The sequence below is a fragment of the Arachis hypogaea genome, chromosome 19 (genome assembly GCF_003086295.3).
Source record: "Arachis hypogaea cultivar Tifrunner chromosome 19, arahy.Tifrunner.gnm2.J5K5, whole genome shotgun sequence".
NCBI lineage: Eukaryota > Viridiplantae > Streptophyta > Magnoliopsida > Fabales > Fabaceae > Arachis > Arachis hypogaea.
In genome coordinates, this window is record NC_092054.1 from 22,196,536 (window position 1) to 22,218,929 (window position 22,394).

Genomic DNA, 22,394 nt, shown 5'->3' on the forward strand with positions numbered 1-22,394 from the left:
CCTTGGTAATCCTACTCAAAACACCACAGACAAGGTCGGATCTTCCAGATCAGAGAACGCTACTCCTGTGATTCTAGCCTATACCACAAAGGCCCTAATCACCCCGTATCTCGGATGTATTGATGTCTCCACGTACCCAACGAAGTCGTGGATTAGCCGTCTAAGAGATGTATAATCAAGCTTGTGGTTCAGTACTATCCCGTCAAGGACTCGCAAGAACCCATGTGAATAGGGATGACGGTCAAGTTACACTCCCAATCCATTAGGATGAAGAACAAAGATACATCTTAGAATAGAATCAAGCATAGATTGAAATAGAATAGTGATATTATTAATCCATAAGAATCAGCAGAGCTCCTAACCTTAACCTAGGAGGTTAGTGACTCATTTCTCACAGAAAAAATGTAAAATGTGTAGAGTAGGCAAGAGTTTTAAATAAGGGTGAACTCTTGTCTATATATACTAATCTGATAACTAAGAATTACAGAAATAAGATAAACTAGTCTTGTAGTGCAAAAATCCACTTTCTGGGTCCACTTAGTGAGTGTTTGGGCTGAGCATGAGTGAAGCTAAGAGTTGGTACTCCCTCTGGGGCGTTGGACGCCAGCTTGGGACTCCTGAATGGGCGTTAGATGCCAGCCGCTCCATTTTGGGCGTTGGATGCTAGGAATGGTGTTAGTGGCTGGCATTAATTGCCAGTTTTGGGCCTTCATTTTCAAAGAAAAGTATGTATTATTATATATTTCTGGAAAGTCCTGGATGTTGGCTTTCCAGAGCATTTGAGAGCGTGCCATTTGGACTTCTGTAGCTCCAGAAATGCTCTTTCGAGTGCATGGAGGTCAGAATCTGATAGCATCTGCAATCCTTTCTCTGTCTCTGAATCAGACTTTGCCAAAACTCCTCAATTTCAGCCAGAAAATACCTGAAATCATCATAAAACACAAAAACTCAAAGTAGAATCCAAAAATATGTATTTTGCACTAAAACCTATGAAAATATAATAAAACTTAAACAAAATATAATGAAAACTATATGAAAATGATGCCAAAAAGCATATAAATATCCGCTCATCAGGAATTTACGCTGAGTGAAGAGAGGTGAGAGAGGGGTTAGAAGACGCTATTCACCGCCAACTTCCGTCGCTGTAACTTTCAATTCGGAGCTCAGATTGACGAGCCGACAACGGCCATGCATTCATGTCGGAATCCTCTACAAAACCTACTAAACAATTTGGTAAGAAAATCTCAATGTCACACTCGGTTCCTCCTTTCCCCAATTGGAAATCTTTGAGTAATTGTGTTGAGATTTTGTTAAATTTCGGTGTTTAGGATCAAATTAGCTTTGTGGGCTTGCTGGGTCTTCTCTCCAAATGATTGACGGTAAGGTGAGGAACCTCTAACCCTTATGAAATTATTGGTATAGCAAACTCGTTGTTGATTTAGTGATGTTCACATGGTATTAGATTGAATTATGAGTTTTGAATGCAAATTGGTGGTGTTTGGAGCTTGAAATTGGATCTTGGAGGCTGAGTTGCTGTTTGGGGTGCTTCGGCATTAGTAAAAAATCAGCCAAGGTATGGTTTTGGTTTCTCATAGATAATATATAATGTTTCATGAAAACTTAGGCTAGATGACCATAGGATAGGTTGGAATGTACAATTAAGTTAATGTTTAGTAATCTTGATAAAAAATGTTGAGTTGTCTTGATAATAAATTGATGATTGATGCTTGTGATGAGGATGATAAATATGGACTATGATTGTTGATATATTGATGAATTATGTTGCTTGATTTTGGATTGTTAGGAGGAGAGTATGAATTTTGAGTATTGACATGTTGTGCAATAAAAGAAAGGTGTTTAGTTATATTTTGGATATGGTAGGTTTAAGTTTGAACTTGAAACTTTGGTTTTTGAAATGGAAATTTGTAACAAAATAGAGGTTTGTGATTTTATGAAAAACCTTATTTTTTACCAAACTTCAGCGGCCCATAACTTGGCTTCTGGATCCTTAAACTTTATCAAACTTATTTCAAATAAAAATTGAGTCCGTGAAGTCTATGTCGTTTGAAGAACGGACTAAAAATATTTTCTAACGAAAATGTTAAGCACATCGAAAGTTTGGTGTGTAAAAGCATTTCTACAAACTATAACAGCTTTTTGAGAAATCACAAGGCCCGCGTATGCGGACACATGGCTGTGTACGCGGGAATTTGCCTCAGTCAATAGGACTTGGGTATACGGACAATGGTCGCGTACGCGAGATGGGTAATGACACTCGCGCGTACGCTAAGACATGGCATGCGTATGCGGCCTTTCCCCTCTGTCCAGTGTACTCGCGTACACAGACAGAGCTCGCCAACACGAGACCCCCTGTTTTTGGGAAAATGTATTTTTGTGAACTTCAACCTATTTTCTAACCTCTAAACCTCTATTTTTACTCTCTAATGTCCTTAAACTTAGTTTTAACCATAGTGAAGGGGGTGAATCTTGAGGGGGTGGTACCTTGGAAGTGAAGAAAGCTTGTGAAGTGGTGAATTATTATTATTGATGATTGACTTGAGATAGAATGAATTTTTGATTGAGATACCTGTGCAGTAGCAAGCATTATGGTTCGTCCCGCTTGCTCTAGGTCAGTGATTGTAATACCTGGGTAGTAATAGTAGTAGTGGATTATTCCACTTGCTCCAGTTTGAGTGTTTAAACACCCGCCTGGGTAGTAGCAGCAGAAGTGGTTTATTCCACTTGCTCTGGGTTAAGCAGGTAGTAGCAAGGGGGTTGTGGCTCAAGTCCACTTGCTCCGCAATGGGTGTTTCTATTCAAGTTAGCTATTAGGATATGTCGGGTTGGCTATATAACTGACATATGATATCATTAGCCATAGGGCAGGTTGTTTGTCTTGCTTGAGTTTCCATTACTTGGGTTTGCCTATTTTATTTACTATGTCAAATTGCTATATGTTCTACCTGCTGTATCTGCATTCTACCTGTGTTTTTTTTTCTATATTGTTTGTCTGTGCAACTGAGATATCCCTTGTCTGGTGGAAGAGTGATGAGGGTAGTTCCACCAGAGTTCAGAGGGTTGGAGGAAGCAAGATTTGAAAATTTAAGTTAGAATTTGAGTTATAATTTGGAAACCTTAGATTATATATACCCAAAATCTGGTTTAGCTTATTCGTTAAGTTTAATTCTGAGTGTCAGAGTTCTAGAATCGCCTCTGGCTTTCTCGAAACCTTATATATTATGTATGTGAACACCATTACCATGCTGAGAACCTTCGGTTCTCATTCCATACAAATGTTGTTGTTTTCAGATGCAAGTCAAGATGCGCCTCGGTGAGCGTCTGGAGGTTCCTATGACAAGCGAAGTTGGGATGTTATATTTTGGGGTTGTCAGTTATGTATTTGTATTATAGACTCTCCTATGTATAAATAACTTATGTTTAATCTTCTTAGAGGCTTTCCGGAGAACTAGGTGCTTTCATGTATGTATGTTGGGATATTTTGGGATACACTTATATACATGTATGTATGTACATATTCTCTGGCTGGCCTTGACTTCGCAGGTCAAGCCTAAAGCTTGATATTATATATTTGTGGATACTTTGCTCTATGTGTATATGTATATATCCTTACTTTTCTTCCTATCTAAGTCTTCTGTTTACGTGAGCGTCACACTTTTCGTTTTGCGACTTTTGTTTAAACTTTTCTTCAAAGCTCCTGATTATAAATTCTTTCAATTATATATATATATATATATATTTTAGAGGTTGTAATACCACATCACCTCTGTTTTACGACTTAAGCGTAAAGCTCTGTGTGGTAGGGTGTTACATTTTTTCTATATTTTCATGCCCAAACATCTAAACAATCTGCTGTAAAAAAAAATCAAAAAGAGAAAGGAAGAAATTAGTTATAAACAGGGGTGGCCAACCATCAGAGACAAGGAGGAAGAGATCATCTTCACAACCTACTGTCCAATCTGCTATTAGAAGGAGGAAAAGATCAGTTGTTAAACAAAAATCAGATTCATAACCCCAACCCACCATATCCACAACACCAACAACAAGGTCCAAGTCATCCCAATTCAACTCCAAACCCACACCACCATCTCAGCCCAACACATCAATGGCAGCTCCTCTCAACCAAAGGCTCAAGATGAAGCCCATCAGAAGTTCAAACCAACCACCACCAATGCTCAAGGAGAAGGATACATCAATATCAAGCCAACCAATTCTAAAGAATTTCTCTATTAGCCACAACCTTGCACCTCATGTTTCACCAAGGAAGTTGAGGTTGATGGCAAAACTACCTCCAAAAGCTTAAGGAAAACTCTAAAATGTTGATTATCTGGATTTGTTGTTATGTGAAAATTTTATACTCTAAGTATGTTGAGAGTTTATTTTAGCTTAAGTTGATTAGGTACTTTTGATTCTTTTTTTTTTTGTTTACATAGAAATAGAGTTGCTTTAGTGTTAACTTTAGGCTTATAATGGTGACTTGGTTATTATGTTTGATGTTGTTGCCTTTTAGGTAGAATATTTTGTGTTGTCTATAAGTGTCAACTAAGACAACTATTGCATATGTTTATGAATTGATTGGGTTGTGTTTTAAGTTATTTGTCTGTGGTGCTCAATTGTGTTAATTGATATTGTATCTATGTGAGTTATGAATGAACCAGAGTCACTGTATAAGTGCAAAATGACTGAAAATTATATATTACTAAAGCATGTCAACATATACAATTCTTGTCAAAGATCACACCCTGCAACACAATTTCATTAACACAATTCGTGTCAAGCTATAAAGTCAGATTTCATTAATAGAAATCTTAGCAAGCTAAAAATCCAATTTTATTAACACAAATCTTCTCAAGCTACAGCCACATAATTTCATTAATAGCCTAAATACATACTAACTCAAAGAGCCCTATTTTCTCAACTAATTTCATCAAACCATTTTTAATGGTATTATACATGGTAGCCCCTGCTTCTGACTCAATAAAATCTAGAACCAGATAAAAAGAAACCCAACCCAACCAACCATGTCCAACACAGAAACAACCTTTAACTTCCACTCAAAACTCCTTTACTTTTGCTTTTAGTCCTACAACTTTCATCTTCAACCTTGCAATCTGCGGATCTTCAGTTCCAAGTTCTGGGTCTACCCAACGAAAAAACCAACATCTCTTCTTGAATTTATATGATCCCACCATAGTCAGTTCAACACCCAACAAAAAAACAAAATCATCAATCAAGAACAAAAATCCAAAAACGCACCTCATAGCAAACATAGTCCCAAAATTGTTGACCAGGGTTCTCTTTCGTGCCCAAAATTCACAGCACAGGTCTCTCACCATGCCCACAAAGAAGCTCCCTCTTCTACCCAGACGAGCGACTCCAAGACGATCATGAGATCTAGGAAGCCATGGCAGCACTACAAGCTTTAAAACGTTACCAGACCTTCTAATTTTTGGTTGGTGGTGACATTGTAATTTAAGCCTTTTTTCGTTCTGATGATTTATACAATCATATTTAACTTATTTTTTTAAATCAATAATAAAACCATTAACTACTAGTAACAAACTAAGGGGCAAATTTGTTAGAAAAAATTCGTTGCCGGAGAGAACGATGATTTTAAAGCGTTTTTTAACGTTGAGGATGCTTTTAATAAGAAAAAAGTTGGGGACAATTTTGATTTTGACCCCAGACCTTAGGGACGAAAAAAGTACTTAACCCTTAATTTTACTAAGTTTGTTGCAATTTACTCATTTAAATATATGAACTTTGATTTGTTTGTTTAATTATTATTTATGTGTTGATTATGTTTATAGTTTGCAATTGAAGCTGTAAAGTCTACTATTTTAAAAAATGCTCCTGTAGATAGTAGGTTTATGATGCAAAACCTGCAACTGAATTTGTAAGTTGCTAAAATTGTATAAGCTTAAATAGATATACCATTTTAAGAGTTATACATATGCAAGTTATTGGATTACTTAGAATCTTAAATAGATATACCATTTGTATAATTAATTTTTTCGTTTTAATATTTATTGTCTAGAGAGTTTCAACTGTGCAATTTACTTAGCCACTATGAGGTATATTGTTTTCATATCTAACCTTATATAAGTTAATCTTTTTTGGATTTAGAGTATATGTTTATAGTGCTACTTTTTTTCATACACAAGTAATTATTATTTTTCTTCTTTATTCTTAAACTTTGATGTGTGAAATTATTTGTGAACTTTTAACAAAAAATTATGGACAAATTATTATGAAAATTATAAAATTTTAAAATTTGTTAATTTAAAAATTATTGAATTTAAATATTTAAAATTATATATTAAATTTTTAAACAAATTTTTTAAAAAAAATAAAATTTAAGATTACTGTCGAATTTACTGGGAATAAATCTGACGATAACTGTAACACCCTACCACACAAAGCTTTATGCTTAAGTCGTAAAACAAAGGTGGTGTGGTATTACAACCTCTAAAATAAAATGAGTACATATAATAGCAGAAGAATTATAATATGCTAGGAGCCTTGAAGAATAGAGGAAACGAAAATCGCAAAATAAAAGCGCAACGCTCGAGAAATGAGTTAACTTGCGTGCTAAGAAAGCTACAGTTGTCAAGTGTAAATTAACCCAAAACAGGAACAGAGAGTCAATGATACAAAATAACGAGCTCCTGACTCAACCTGCGAAGTCAAGACTGGTCGGAGAATATACACACATATATACATATATATACATATCCAAAACCCAAAACTTCATATACACAATCCTGCCTCTCCATAAACCTCTAAGAGAATAAAAAAGAACAAGTTATGCGAAGAGAAAACTAAATACACATATATACATCACTGTACAGCAAAATTACCCAGAACCACTCCACTTCAAGAGTCCAGACGCTTAACGAGATGTCTCTCGACCTGCATCTGAAAAATAACAACATAGTATGGAATGAGAACCAGAGGTTCTCAGTATGGTAAAGGTGCCACACACATAATATATAAGGTCCTGGGAATGCCAAAGGCAATCCTAGAACGCCGATACTCAGATTGTAGAGCTTAAAGTATTAAATAGAAGCCATAAGAGGTGGTTTTCTAAGAATATTTAAACATAACTTAACCTTAAATATAAGTCATATACTACCATTCCTCCATACCTCCAACTCCATCATGCATTTTCACAGACAAATAGACAGATAAAGGCAAACACAAGAAGGTTACAACTACTGCAGGTAACAAATACACATTTAGCATGGCAAATACAGGTAGGCAATTAAAGCACAAGCAAGTAATTCAAGTAATATGCATATGATGCATGCCTGTCCTATGGCTGATGAGGTTCATCTGTCAGTTATCCAGCCAACCCGACAAGTCTGAATTGTCCTTAGACTGTCCCCCGACGTGCATCCCCAAGAGTCTATGCATAGCTTTTTCTCAAATAATCAATATTTCTCAATTGGGGTAACATTCCCAGGAATTTATATAGTGCCCGGTCACACTTACGTCGTAGGGTCAACAGAGTATCGAGTTTTCAACCTGGTACACGTGGTGGCAAGCCACGGCACTTATTCCAGGGAATCTCGTATCTCAGATTATTCAAATTCATAAGCCATATAAATAATTCAATTATTATTCATCAACATCCACATCATTCTCAATCGCATCTCATTTATCATTATACGTCAATCATATTCAATCCTTATCCTTCATTATCACACCTCCCATTCCGTCCATCAATAGTTCCAATTCAAAACATAATTCATTCTTTTCCAAATGAATCAAACTTAAAACATGCTCATTTTCTTAATAACTCAAAATCAAACCATATAACCTTTGAATCTGAATCTTTTTAAATAATCATATAAACAAAACCTCTCATTTTATAAAATTTCGGCAGCATCTCCTCTAAAACTCGGACTTTGCCACCCTTTTCGGGTCCAAACCTACATTCTTTTCAATTCTACATACCCTTCCTCATCATCATAACAATCATCACAATAAATCTACCTCAGATCAACAATTATACTCATACAATATTCAAATCCAACAACCAAAATTCAACTAAAAACCATAGTTCACAAATCCTATTACCACCAATCCAAATTGCCAACAATAATCCTCAGCAAGCTCCATATCTTTTCATCAATCATCATTCAACCAAACCAAAATATAGCCATATAATCAACAATTCAATCACATATCCTTTCAAAGATCCAACTAGCAACCAATATCATCTTACAAACAAATCACCAAACCAAACCAAGCATATTCATCAACCCATTACTAAACATTAAATATACACCTGCATTCCAACTTATCCTATGGTCATCTAGCCTAAGTTTTCATAGAACATTATATATTAAATGCAAGAAACCTAAAACATACCTTAGTCGATTCCCACGTAACGATCAAGGCACTTTAATTATAATAAACACAGCCCTTCCAAAACAAATACAACCCTTCTAGAATTCAATAAACACTAGGCTCAGCTTCCTCCAAGTTCCAATATCCACAATTCTAAGCTCCAATTATTTATTCATAACCTAATACACATTCATAACACATATATATCCAATTTAATACTCAAAGCTCAAATTCAAAGAAAATGAAATAGAATTATCATATCCTCACCTTACCCAAGCTTCACATAAGCAAGAGTGAACATTTTTCTCAAGCTAATTGGATCCTAAAACATCAGAAATCAAAGAAATTCAACCTTCCCATTAAAAATTCAAAAATTGGGGGAAAAGAGTGCCTGAGAATATTTAAGGGATTACCTATGAAATTGTTCTGGTAGAAATGTAGAGCTCGATGCGGTGGATGCGTGGCCGCAAACGGTGCGGCGATCGGAGCTTGGACGGAGAAGTAACAGTGAATTGAAATTTGCTGTAGGGTTCGGGAACGTTTCTCTTCTCCCTGGAGCTTCAGCTGCATTTCTGCTGAAATGAGGGAGAAGGAAGGCTTGGGTTCATTTAATGGGGCTGGTCCGGTTGGACCGACAGCCCGGTTCGGGTTCGGTTCAACCAGTTCGGTCCGTTCGATCCAATTTTGGACCGTTTTCTTCGAAATTGGTGTCAAAATTCTTGTTTCGATGAGCTCTTTCCTAATTTGATATAATATTCGAATTTCTAATACTCCTTATTAAAAACTAATGTATTGACTAATTATCTACTAATTTAACTGGGGTTTACATCCTACCCACCTAATAAAGAATTTTGCCCTCAAAATTCAAATCTAGTTACCTGAAAAGAGATGTGTATAGTCCTTTCGCATATCTGATTCGAGCTCCCAGGTATGTTCCTCGATACCAGCTCGACTCCAAGCTACTTTTACCAATGATACTTCCTTCACGCGTAATCGTTTAATACTAGTATCATCAATCCTTACTGGAATTACTGGAAGTGTTAGATCTTCTCTTGTTTGGACTGGTTCCGGTTCTAGAACATAACTTGCGTCGGGAGTATACTTTCGAAGCTGTGACACATAAAACACGTCGTGCAAATTCAAAAGATACGGTGGTAAGGCAATTCTATAAGCTACTGGCCCAATTCTCTTCAGGATCTCAAACGGTCCAATATAACGGAGATTCAGTTTCTTAGTCTTAATAGCTCTTCCCACTCCAGTGGTTGGTGTAACTTTCAGAAGGACATGTTCTCCTTCTTCAAACTCCAAAGGCTTCCGCCTTTGATCAGCATAGCTCTTCTGACGACTCTAGGCTATAAGCATTTGATTACGAATCTTCTTTATCTGTTCAGTAGTTTCAGCTATTATCTCAGGCCCTAACAAACTTCTTTCTCCAGTTTCATACCAACATAGCGAAGATTGATATTTTCTGCCATACAGAGCTTCATATAGCGCCATTCTGATGCTCGCATGATAGCTATTGTTATAAGAAAACTCTATTAATGGCATATACCGATCCCAGCTCACCGGTTGGTCCAAAACACAAGCCCTTAGCATATCCTCTAAGGTCTGAATAGTTCTCTCTGACTGACCGATGAGCGGATAATTTATACACTTTTTGACATTGTTTTTAGGTAGTTTTTAATATGTTTTAGTCACTTTTTATTATATTTTTATTAGTTTTTAAATAAAAATCATATTTCTGGACTTTACTATGAGTTTGTGTGTTTTTCTGTATTTTCAGGTATTTTTTGGCTGAAATTGAGGGAACTGAGCAAAAATCTGATTCAGGCTGAAAAAGGACTACTGATGCTGTTGGATTCTGACCTCTCTGCACTCAGAATGGATTTTCTAGAGCTACAAGAGTCCAATTGGCGCGCTTCCAATTGGGTTGGAAAGTAGACATTCAGGGCTTTCCAGCAATATATAATAGTCCATACTTTGCTCAAGGATAGATGACGTAAACTGGAGTTCAACGCCAGTTCCATGTTGCAGTCTGGTGTTCAGCGCCAGAAACAAGTTACAAGTTGGAGTTCAACGCCAGAAAACAGGTTACAACCTGGCGTTCAACTCCAGAAACAGCCCAGGCACGTGAGAAGCTTAAGTCTCAGCCCCAGCACACACCAAGTGAGCCCCAGAAGTAGATTTTTGCACTATCCATCTTAGTTTACTCATTTTCTGTAAACCTAGGTTACTAGTTTAGTATTTAAACAACTTTTAGAGACTTATTTTGTATCTCATGACATTTTTAGATCTGAATTTCATACTCTTTGACGGCATGAGTCTCTAAACCCCATTGTTGGGGGTGAGGAGCTCTGCAGCGTCCCGATGAATTAATGCAATTATCTCTGTTTTCTATTCAAACACGCTTGTTCCTATCTAAGATGTTCATTCGCGCTTCACTATGAAGAAGGTGATGATCCGTGACACTCATCACCTTCCTCAATCCATGAACGTGTGCCTGAAAACCACCTCCATTCTATATTAGATTGAATGAGTATCTCTTAGATTCCGTAATCAGAATCTTCGTGGTATAAGCTAGAATTGATGGCGGCATTCATGAGAATCTGGAAAGTCTAAACCTTGTCTATGATATTCTGAGTAGGATTCAAGGATTGAATGACTATGACGAGCTTCAAACTCGCGATTGTTGGGCGTAGTGACAGACGCAAAAGAATCAATGGATTCTATTCTGACATGATCGAGAACCAATAGATGATTAGCCGTGCTGTGACAAAGTATTTGGACCATTTTCACTGAGAGAATGGGAAGTAGCCATTGACAACGGTGACACCCTACATATAGCTTGCCATGGAAGGAGCCTTGCGTGTGTGAAGAGGAGTACAAGAGAAAAGATGAAATAAAGAGGACAAAGCATCTCCAAAACTCCAACATATTATTCATTACTGCATAACAAGTATTTATTTCATGCTCTTTTATTTATCTGCAAATTCAACTGATAATTATAATTGGTATCCTGACTAAGAGTTGCAAGATAACCATAGATTGCTTCAAACCAACAATCTCCGTGGGATTCGACCCTTACTCACGTAAGGTATTACTTGGACGACCCAGTGCACTTGCTGGTTAGTGGTACGAGTTGTGAAAAGTGTGATTTACAATTCGTGCACCAAGTTTTTGGCGCCGTTGCCGGGGATTGTTCGAGTTTGAACAACTAACGGTTTATCTTGTTGCTTAGATTAGGAAAATTTTGTCTTTTGGGTCAGAGTCTTTTATTATTGTTCTTGTTAAAATTTTAGAATCCTTATTTCCTTTTTCTTAATTATTTTTGAAAATTTTTAAAACCAATAACTTCATGATTTAGTCTTCTCTTTGAGTTTAGTTTCATGTTTTAAGTTTGGTGTCAACTGCATGTTTTTATTTTCCTTTAAATTTTCGAATTGCATGTTCTTTGTTCTTCCTTGATCTTCAAGTTGTTCTTGTCAATTTTTCTTGTTTGATCTTTATTTTTCTTATTCTGTGTCTTTTCTTGTTTTTCTTGTGCTTTTTCAAAATATCAGTTTTCAAAAAAAATTATATTATTTATTATATACCTTGTTAAAACACGTTAAATTTATAGCTCAATTGGCTAGAGCGTGGTGCTTATGTTCTTGGTAATTGGCTAACTTCTTTTTAAAACTTTTTCAAAAATAATTTTCTTTGAATAAATCTTGTGCCAAACTTTAAGTTTGGTGTTCTCCTGTTAACTTTTCTTTAGTTTTCAAAAATTTTATTTTGGTTTTCTAAAAATTTTAAGTTTGGTGTTCTTTCTTCATGTTCTTGTGTTCTTGTGAGTCTTCAAAGTGTTCTTGAGTCTTTCTTGTGTTTTGATCTTAAAATTTTTTAAGTTTGGTGTTCCTTGCTGTTTTTCCTCCAAAATTTTCGAAAACAAGGAGCATTAGATCTAAAAATTTTAAGTTGTGTGTCTTTTGTGTGTTTTTCTCTTTCATCATAAAATTCAAAAATCAAAAAAATATCTTTTCTAACTATTTTTAAGCAAATATTTCGAAATTTTTTATAAAAATTCAGATTTCAATTTCAAAATTTTATCTTATCTTAGTTTTAAATTTTCAAAATTCAAATCTTTTTCAAAAAAAAAATCATATCTTTTTCAAAATCTTATCTTATCTTATTTCAAATTCAAATTTCAATTTTCAACTTACAAAATTCAAAATTCAAATTTCAAATTTCAAATTTTAATTTTTAAACTTAAAAATCAAATCTTTTCAAAATTTAAATCTCTTTCAAATCCTTATCTTATATTGTTGACTTTTTCAAAATTCAAAATTCAAATTTTAATTTTCAAATCTAAAATTTAAATTTCAAAACTTCCTAACCACTTTCTCTCTCTTCATTTTTCGAAAATCCTTACCCCTTATTTTTCAAATCGTTTTAATTAATTAATTATTTCAGTTTTCAATTTCCTTTTAATTTTTGAACTTATATTCGAATTTTCACTTATTTTATTTTATTTTATTTTATTTTATTTTCGGTTTCCAAAAAAAATATTTACAATCCACGTCATCTCCCTTTCTCCATCATAGATCTAAGTGGAAATGAACAGTCCAGAAGGACTCTGGGGTCATATACTAACCCCACTACTGCTTCATATGGGAGTAGTATCTGTATACCCTCCATCAGAGTCAGTAGTTTTGAGTTGAATCCTCAGCTCATTATCATGGTGCAGCAAAGTTGCCAGTATTCCGGTCTTCCACAGGAAGAACCTACAGAGTTTCTGGCACAGTTTTTACAAATTGCTGACACAGTACATGATAAGGAAGTAGATCAGGATGTCTACAGATTATTACTGTTTCCATTTGCTGTAAAAGACCAAGCTAAGAGGTGGTTAAATAACCAACCTAAGGCTAGCATAAGGACATGGAAACAGTTGTCAGAAAAATTCCTGAATCAATATTTCGCTCCAAAACGGATGACACAGCTAAGGATGAACATCCAAGGCTTTAAACAAGGAGATAATGAATCTCTTTATGATGCCTGGGAGAGATACAAAGAGATGCTGAGAAAATGCCCTTCTGAAATATTTTCAAAGTGGGTGCAGTTAGACATCTTCTATTATGGGCTTACAGAGAAAGCTCAGATGTCTTTGGACCACTCAGCTGGTGGATCTATACACATAAGAAAGACAATTGAAGAAGCTCAAGAGCTCATTGATACAGTTTCCAGAAATCAGCATCTGTACCTAAGTAGTGAGTCTTCCATGAAAGAAGAGGCTAAAACAGTAACTGCTGAACTCAGTCCTGCAGAACAAGTTACTGAATTCAATCAACAATTAGATTTTCTAACAAAACAGCTAGTCGAATTCAAAGAGATACTACAAGACACAAGAATGGCTAATATGAATATGGAAGTACAGTTGAAGCAAACAAAACAGCAGTTATCAAAACAAATAACAGAAGAGTGCCAAGAAGTTTAATTAAGAAGTGGGAAAATATTAAATACCTCACTTCAGAGCAGCAGAAAGCCAAGAAGAGAACAACTTACAGAGGATGAGCAAAATACTATCCAAAATCCCTCTGAGGATAGTAAGAGCCCAGAGAGGAATAACTCTGGCGTTCAAATGCCAGAAAAGGGTGCAAAGTTGGCGTTAAACGCCCAACCCACGCACAGTTCTGGCGTTCAAATGCCAGAAACAGGTAGGAAGTTGGCGTCCAATGCCAATCAAGCTTCCAACCCTGGCATTCAAACGCCAGTGAGGGATCAGACACACACAAGTGCTGATAACAACCCCTCTAAAAAGGCTTTCCCAACCACTTCTGTAGAAAATAAACCTGCAGCAACCAAGGTTGAGGAGTACAAAGCCAAGATACCTTATCCTCAAAAACTCCGCCAAAAGGAGCAGGATAAGCAATTTGCTCGCTTTGCAGACTATCTCAGGACTCTTGAAATAAAGATTCTGTTTGCAGAGGCACTTGAACAAATACCCTCTTATGCCAAGTTCATGAAAGATATCTTGAGTCATAAGAAGGATTGGAGAGAAACTGAAAGAGTTCTCCTCACTGAAGAATGCAGTGCAGTCATTCTGAAAAGCTTCCCAGAAAAGCTTAAAGATCCCGGGAGCTTTATGATACCATGCATATTAGAGGGTAATTGCACCAAGACAGCTTTATGTGATCTTGGGGCAAGCATTAACCTAATCCCTGCATCCACCATCAGAAAGCTTGGCTTGACTGAAGAAGTCAAACCAACCTGGATCTGTCTTCAACTTGCTGATGGCTCCATTAAATACCCATCAGGCATAATTGAGGACATGATTGTCAAGGTTGGGCCATTTGCCTTCCCTACTGACTTTGTAGTGCTGGAAATGGAGGAGCACAAGAGTGCAACTCTCATTCTAGGAAGACCATTCCTAGCAACTGGACGAACCCTCATTGACGTCCAAAAAGGGGAGATAACCCTGAGAGTCAATGAGGATGAGTTTAAGTTGAATGTTGTCAAAGCTATGCAACATCCAGACACATCAGACGACTGCCTGAGCGTTGATATTATTGACTCCCTAGTGGAAGAGGTCAATATGACTGAGAGTCTCGAATCAGAGCTAGAGAACATTTTTAAAGATGTTCAGCCTGATCTGGAGGATTCAGAGGAATTGAAAGAGCCTCTGAAACTTCCTCAGGAAGAGGAAAAACCTCCTAAACCTGAGTTCAAACCATTACCACCATCCCTAAAATATGCATTTCTGGGAGAAGGTGACACTTTTCCGGTGATCATAAGCTCTGCTTTAAATCTCCTGGAAGAGGAAGCGCTACTTCAAGTGCTAAGGACACACAAGACAGCTATTGGGTGGTCCATAAGTGACCTTAAAGGCATCAGCCCAGCAAGATGCATGCACAAGATCCTATTGGAGGATGATGCTAAGCCAGTGGTTCAACCACAGAGGCGGCTAAATCTAGCCATGAAGGAAGTAGTGCAGAAAGAGGTCACTAAGTTACTAGAGGCTGGGATTATTTATCCTATTTCTGATAGCCCCTGGGTGAGTCTTGTCCATGTTGTCCCTAAGAAGGGAGGTATGACAGTGGTTCATAATGAAAAAAATGAACTGGTTCCTACAAGAACAGTTACAGGATGGCGTATGTGTATTGACTACAGAAGGCTCAATACAGTCACCAGGAAGGATCACTTCCCTTTACCATTCATAGACCAAATGCTAGAAAGACTAGCAGGTCATGAATACTACTGCTTTTTGGATGGCTATTCAGGTTACAACCAAATTACAGTAGATCCTCAGGACCAAGAGAAAACAGCATTCACATGTCCATCTGGAGTATTTGCATACAGAAGAATGCCTTTTGGTCTGTGCAATGCACCTGCAACCTTTCAGAGGTGCATGCTCTCTATCTTCTCTGATATGGTAGAGAAATTTCTGGAAGTCTTCATGGATGACTTCTCAGTATTTGGAGACTCATTTAGCTCCTGTCTTAACCATCTAGCACTTGTGCTGAAAAGATGCCAAGAGACTAACCTGGTTCTAATTTGGGAAAAATGTCACTTTATGGTGACTGAAGGAATTGTCCTTGGGCATAAAATTTTGAACAAGGGAATAGAGGTGGATCAAGCTAAGGTAGAGGTAATTGAAAAATTACCACCACCCACCAATGTTAAGGTAATCAGAAGCTTTCTGGGGCATGCAGGATTCTATAGGAGATTTATAAAGAATTTTTTAAAAATTCCAAAACCTCTGAGCAATCTGCTAGCTGCTGACACGTCATTTATGTTTGACATAGAGTGTCTACAGGCGTTTGAAACTCTGAAAGCTAAGCTGGTCACAGCACCAGTTATTTCTGCACCAAACTGAACATTACCATTTGAACTAATGTGTGATGCCAGTGACCATGCCATTGGTGCAGTACTGGGACAGAGGCATAACAAGCTTCTGCATGTCATTCATTATGCTAGCCGCATTTCAAATGATGCCCAAAAAAATTACACAACCACAGAAAAAGAGCTGCTTGCAGTGGTTTATGCCATTGATAAGTTTAGATCATACTTAGTAGGATCAAAAGTGATTGTGTACACTGACCATACTGCTCTTAAATATCTACTCACAAAGCAGGATTCAAAGCCCAGGCTCATAAGATGGGTGTTGCTTCTGCAAGAGTTTGATATAGAAATAAGAGACAAAAAAAGGACAGAGAATCAAGTAGCTGATCACCTGTCCCGGATAGAACCAGTAGCAGGAGCATCCCTCCCTCCTACTGAGATCTCTGAAACCTTTCTGGATGAGCAATTGTTTGCTATTAAGGAAGCTCTGTGGTTTGCAGACATTGCAAACTATAAGACACAAGGTTCTCCTTCTGTAATCATGGAGAGGAAGCATGAAAAGCTTCTCTCAATACAGAGTCAAACAAAACCCCCACATTCAAACTCTAAGTTTGGTGTTGGGAGGCCACAACCAAACTCTAAGTTTGGTGTTGGGAGGTTCCAACCTTGCTCTGATTATCTGTGAGGCTCCATGAGAGCTCACTGTCAAGCTATTGACATTAAAGAAGCGCTTGTTGGGAGGCAACCCAATGTTATTTAATCATATCTATTTTATTTTCTTTTTGTTATTTCGTGATTTATTAGGTTGATGATTATGTGAAGTCACAAAAACTACTAAAAAATCAAAAACAGAATGAAAAACAGCATTGAAAACAGCACACCCTAGAGGAGAGCAGTCTGGCGTTTAAACGCCAGAAACAAGCATCTGTCTAGCATTTAACGCCAGAAACAAGCACCAAGCTGGTGTTTAACGCCAGAAACAAGCATCTGCCTGGCGTTAAACGCCAGAAACAGGCTACATTTGGGCGTTTAACGCCAGAAACAAGCAGCAGTCTGGCGTTAAACGCCAGGATTGCACAGCAAGGGCGTTTTACACGCCTAATTGGAGCAGGGATGTTAAGTCCTTGACCCACTTGATCTGTGGACCCCACAGGATCCCCACCTACCTCACCATTCCAATTTAAACCATTCCCATCCCATACCCACCCATTCACACTTCTCCTTCTACTCCCTTCTATCTTCTTGTGCTCGAGGACGAGCAAACCTTTTAAGTTTGGTGTGGAAAAAAGCGTTGCTTTTTATTTTTCCATAACCATTTATGGCACCTAGGCCGGAGAGACCTCTAGAAAGAGGAAAAGGAAGGCAGTTGCTTCCACCTCCGAGTCATGAGAGATGGAGAGGTTCATCTCAAGGGTCCATAGTTCAGTGGTAGAGCATTTGACTGTAGATCAAAGAGCTATAAGGGAGGAGCAACAAAGACAAGGAAGAAACATAGAGGAGCTCAAGAGCACCATTGGTTCTTCAAGAAGAGGAAGATGCCACCCTCATTAAGGTGGACCCATTCCTTAATCTCCTTGTTCTTATTTTCCTGTTTTTCATTTACTATGCTTCATGTTTAATTATGTTTGTGTCTTCACTATATGATCACTAGTATCTAAGTGTCTATGTCTTAAAGATATGAATGTCCTATGAATCCATCACCTTTATTAAATGAAAATTGTTTTCTGAAAAAGAAAAAGAAGTACATGAATTTCGAATTTTAAAATAGTTTAATTATTTTGATGTGGTGGCAATACTTTTTGTTTTCTGAATGAATGCTTGAACAGTGCATATGTCTTTTGAATTTGTTGTTTATGAATGTTAAAATTGTTGGCTCTTGAAAGAATGATGAAAAAGGAGAAATGTTATTTGATAATCTAAAAAATCATAAAAATGATTCTTGAAGCAAGAAAAAGCAGTGAAGAACAAAGCTTGCAGAAAAAAAATGCGAAAAAAAAAGAGAGAGAAAGAAAAAGAAAAAGCAAGTAGAAAAAGCCAAAAGCTCTTTAAACCAAAAGGCAAGAGCAAAAAGTCAATAGCCCTTAAAACCAAAAGGCAAGGGTAATAAAAAGGATCCAAGGCTTTGAGCATCAGTGGATAGGAGGGCCTAAAGGAATAAAATCCTGGCCTAAGTGGCTAAACCAAGCTGTCCCTAACCATGTGCTTGTGGCGTGAAGGTGTCAAGTGAAAACTTGAGACTGAGCGGTTAAAGTCGAGGTCCAAAGCAAAAACAGAGTGTGCTTAACAATCCTGGACACCTCTAATTGGGGACTTTAGCAAAGCTGAGTCACAATCTGAAAAGGTTCACCCAGTTATGTGTCTGTGGCATGTATGTATTCGGTGGTAATACTGGAAAACAGAGTGCTTAGGGCCACGACCAAGACTCATAAAGTAGCTGTGTTCAAGAATCAACATACTGAACTAGGAGAATCAATAACACTATCTGAATTCTGAGTTCCTATAGATACCAATCATTCTGAACTTCAAAGGATAAAGTGAGATGCCAAAACTGTTCAAAAACAAAAAGCTAATAGCCCCGCTCATCTAACTAAGACTGATCTTCATAGATGTTTTTGGAATTCATTGTATATTCTCTTCTTTTGATCCTACTTTATTTTTAGTTGCTTGGGGACAAGCAACAATTTAAGTTTGGTGTTGTGAAGAGCGGATAATTTATACGCTATTTGGCATTGTTTTTAGGTAGTTTTTAATATGTTTTAGTCACTTTTTATTATATTTTTATTAGTTTTTAAAAAAAAATCACATTTCTGGACTTTAATATGAGTTTGTGTGTTTTTCTGTAATTTCAGGTATTTTCTGGCTGAAATTGAGGGAGCTGAGCAAAAATCTTATTCAGGCTGAAAAAGGACTGCTGATGCTGTTGAATTCTGACCTCTCTGCACTCGGAATGGATTTTCTAGAGCTACAGTAGTCCAATTGGCGCACTTCCAATTGGGTTAAAACGTAGACATCCAGGGCTTTCCATCAATATATAATAGTCCATACTTTGCTCAAGGATAGATGACGTAAACTGGCGTTCAACTCCAGTTCCATGTTGCAGTCTGGCGTTCAGCGCCAGAAACAAGTTACAAGTTGGAGTTCACCGCCAGAAACAGGTTACAACCTGGCGTTCAACTCCAGAAACAGCCCAGGCACGTGAGAAGCTTAAGTCTCAGTCCCAGCACATACCAAGTGGGCTCCAAAAGTGGATTTTTGCACTATCCATCTTAGTTTACTCATTTTCTGTAAACCTAGGTTACTAGTTTAGTATTTAAACAACTTTTAGAGACTTATTTTGTATCTCATGACATTTTTAGATCTGAATTTTATACTCTTTGACGGCATGAGTCTCTAAACCCCATTGTTGGGGGTGAGGAGCTCTGCAGTGTCCCGATGAATTAATGCAATTATCTCTGTTTTCTATTCAAACACGCTTGTTCCTATCTAAGATGTTCATTCGCGCTTCACTATGAAGAAGGTGATGATCCGTGACACTCATCACCTTCCTCAATCCATGAACGTGTGCCTGACAACTACCTCCATTCTATATTAGATTGAATGAGTATCTCTTAGATTCCGTAATCAGAATCTTCGTGGTATAAGCTAGAATTGATGGCGGCATTCATGAGAATCCGGAAAGTCTAAACCTTGTCTATGGTATTCCGAGTAGGATTCAAGGATTGAATGGCTGTGACGAGCTTCAAACTCGTGATTGTTGGGCGTAGTGACAAACGCAAAAGAATCAATGGATTCTATTCTGACATGATCGAGAACCAACAGATGATTAGCCCTGCTGTGACAGAGCATTTGGACCATTTTCACTGAGAGGATGGGAAGTAACCATTGACAACGGTGACACCCTACATACAGCTTGCCATGGAAGGAGCCTTGCGTGTGTGAAGAGGAGTACAAGAGAAAAGCTGAAATAAAGAGGACAAAGCATCTCCAAAACTCCAACATATTATTCATTACTGCATAACAAGTATTTATTTCATGCTCTTTTATTTATCTGCAAATTCAACTGATAATTATAATTGGTATCCTGACTAAGAGTTGCAAGATAACCATAGATTGCTTCAAACCAACAATCTCCGTGGGATTCGACCCTTACTCACGTAAGGTATTACTTGGACGACCCAGTGCACTTGCTGGTTAGTGGTACGAGTTGTGAAAAGTGTGATTTACAATTCGTGCACCACTGACCATCTGTCTGAGGGTGATATGCAGTACTTAAACTTAATTGAGTCCTAAATGCACGCTGAAAAGCTCCCCAGAACCTTGATGTAAAGCGAGGATCCCTGTCAGATATAATGGTAGAAGGCACGCTATGTAACCTGACAATGTCTTTGATATATATTCGAGCCAATTACTCCGTTGTGAAACTTATTCGGATAGGAAGAAAGTGAGCTAATTTCGTCAGTCGGTCCACAACTACCCAAATAGCATTACAACCAGATCGGGTTCTAGGTAAACCTATCACAAAGTCCATTGCAATACTCTCCCATTTCCATTGTGGAATCTCCAAAGGCTGAAGGGTCCCTGATGGTCTCTGATGGTCAATCTTAACCTTCTGACACGTTAAACATTTAGATACATGCAATGCCACATCATTCTTCATCCCTGGCCACCAGAACATCGCTTTCAGATCCTGGTACATTTTAGTGCTCCCTGGATGAAGTGAAAACCCGCTCTTATGAGCTTCCTTAAGATTCTCTGTCGCAGGTCTCCAATATCTGGCACAACAATCCGGTTTTTGAACCTCCACAAACTATCCTATCCTTCTGACACTCTCCATTGTTTTCCCTGTTCAACTGCTGGTAATACCTTACGTAACACTTCACTGTCTCGATGAACTTTCAGAAGTTTTGATTTAAAATTACTTGAAATCTACAACTGACTCAAACACAAAATTCCATATTCTTTTCTGATTCCCAAATTCAAACCTTGAAATTCCCTTAGTAATTCTTCTTCTCGTAGCATCATCCAAGCTGCATATAAAGATTTCCAACTCAAGGCGTCTGCCATAACGTTCACTTTTCCTGGATGATAATTCAATTCAAAATCATAATCTTTCAGAAGCTCCATCCGTCTCCTCTGACGCATATTCAACTCTTTCTTCTTAAAAAGATACTTCAAACTCTTATGGTCTAAGAAGACATGAAACTTAACGCCATAAAGGTAGTGCCTCCAGATCTTTAAAGCAAACACAACAGCAGCAAGTTCCAAATCATATGTCGGGTAGTTCATCTCATGCGGCCTTAATTGCCGTGAGGCGTATGCTACAACATTCTGGTGCTGCATTAGAATGCACCACAAACCTTTCAGTGATGCATCACAGTACACTTCAAACGGTTCACTTGGTTCAGGTAATACTAACACGGGTGCAGTAGTCAACCTGTGCTTCAATGCTTGAAAACTTTTCTCACACTCCGAAGTCCAGATAAAAAGCATATCCTTCCTAGTCAACTTAGTTAAAGGTAAGGCGAGCTGTGAAAATCCTTTAATGAATCTACGATAATATCCCGCCAAACCTAGAAAACTCCTTATCTCTGTCACTGAAGTTGGTCGCTCCCAATTCATTACTGCTTCCACCTTAGCAAGATCCACAGCTATTCCCTACTTACTCACCACGTGGCCGAGAAACTTCACTTCACTCTTCCAGAACTCACATTTAGATAACTTAGCATATAACTTCCTGTCTCTCAGAATTTGCAGCACAGTTCGCAAGTGATCAGCATGTTCCTCTTCAGACTTAGAATAAACAAGAATGTCATCAATGAAGACAATAACAAACCTGTCCAGGTACGGTCGGAAAATCCTGTTCATATAATCCATAAATACTGCCGGAGCATTGGTTAACCCGAAAGACATCACTGTATACTCATAATGACCATAACGGGTTCTGAAAGCAGTTTTCGGAATATCCTCGTCTCTGACCCTTATCTGGTGATACCCGGACCACAGATCAATCTTAGAAAACATACCGGCGCCCTGTAACTGATCCATTAGATCATCGATTCTAGGCAACGGATATTTGTTCTTCACAGTGATCTTATTCAACTGCCGATAGTCGACACACAATCGCATACTCCCATCATTCTTCTTACCAGTAACACTAGCGCTCCCCACGGAGAAATACTTGGTCGGATAAAATGCTTACCCAA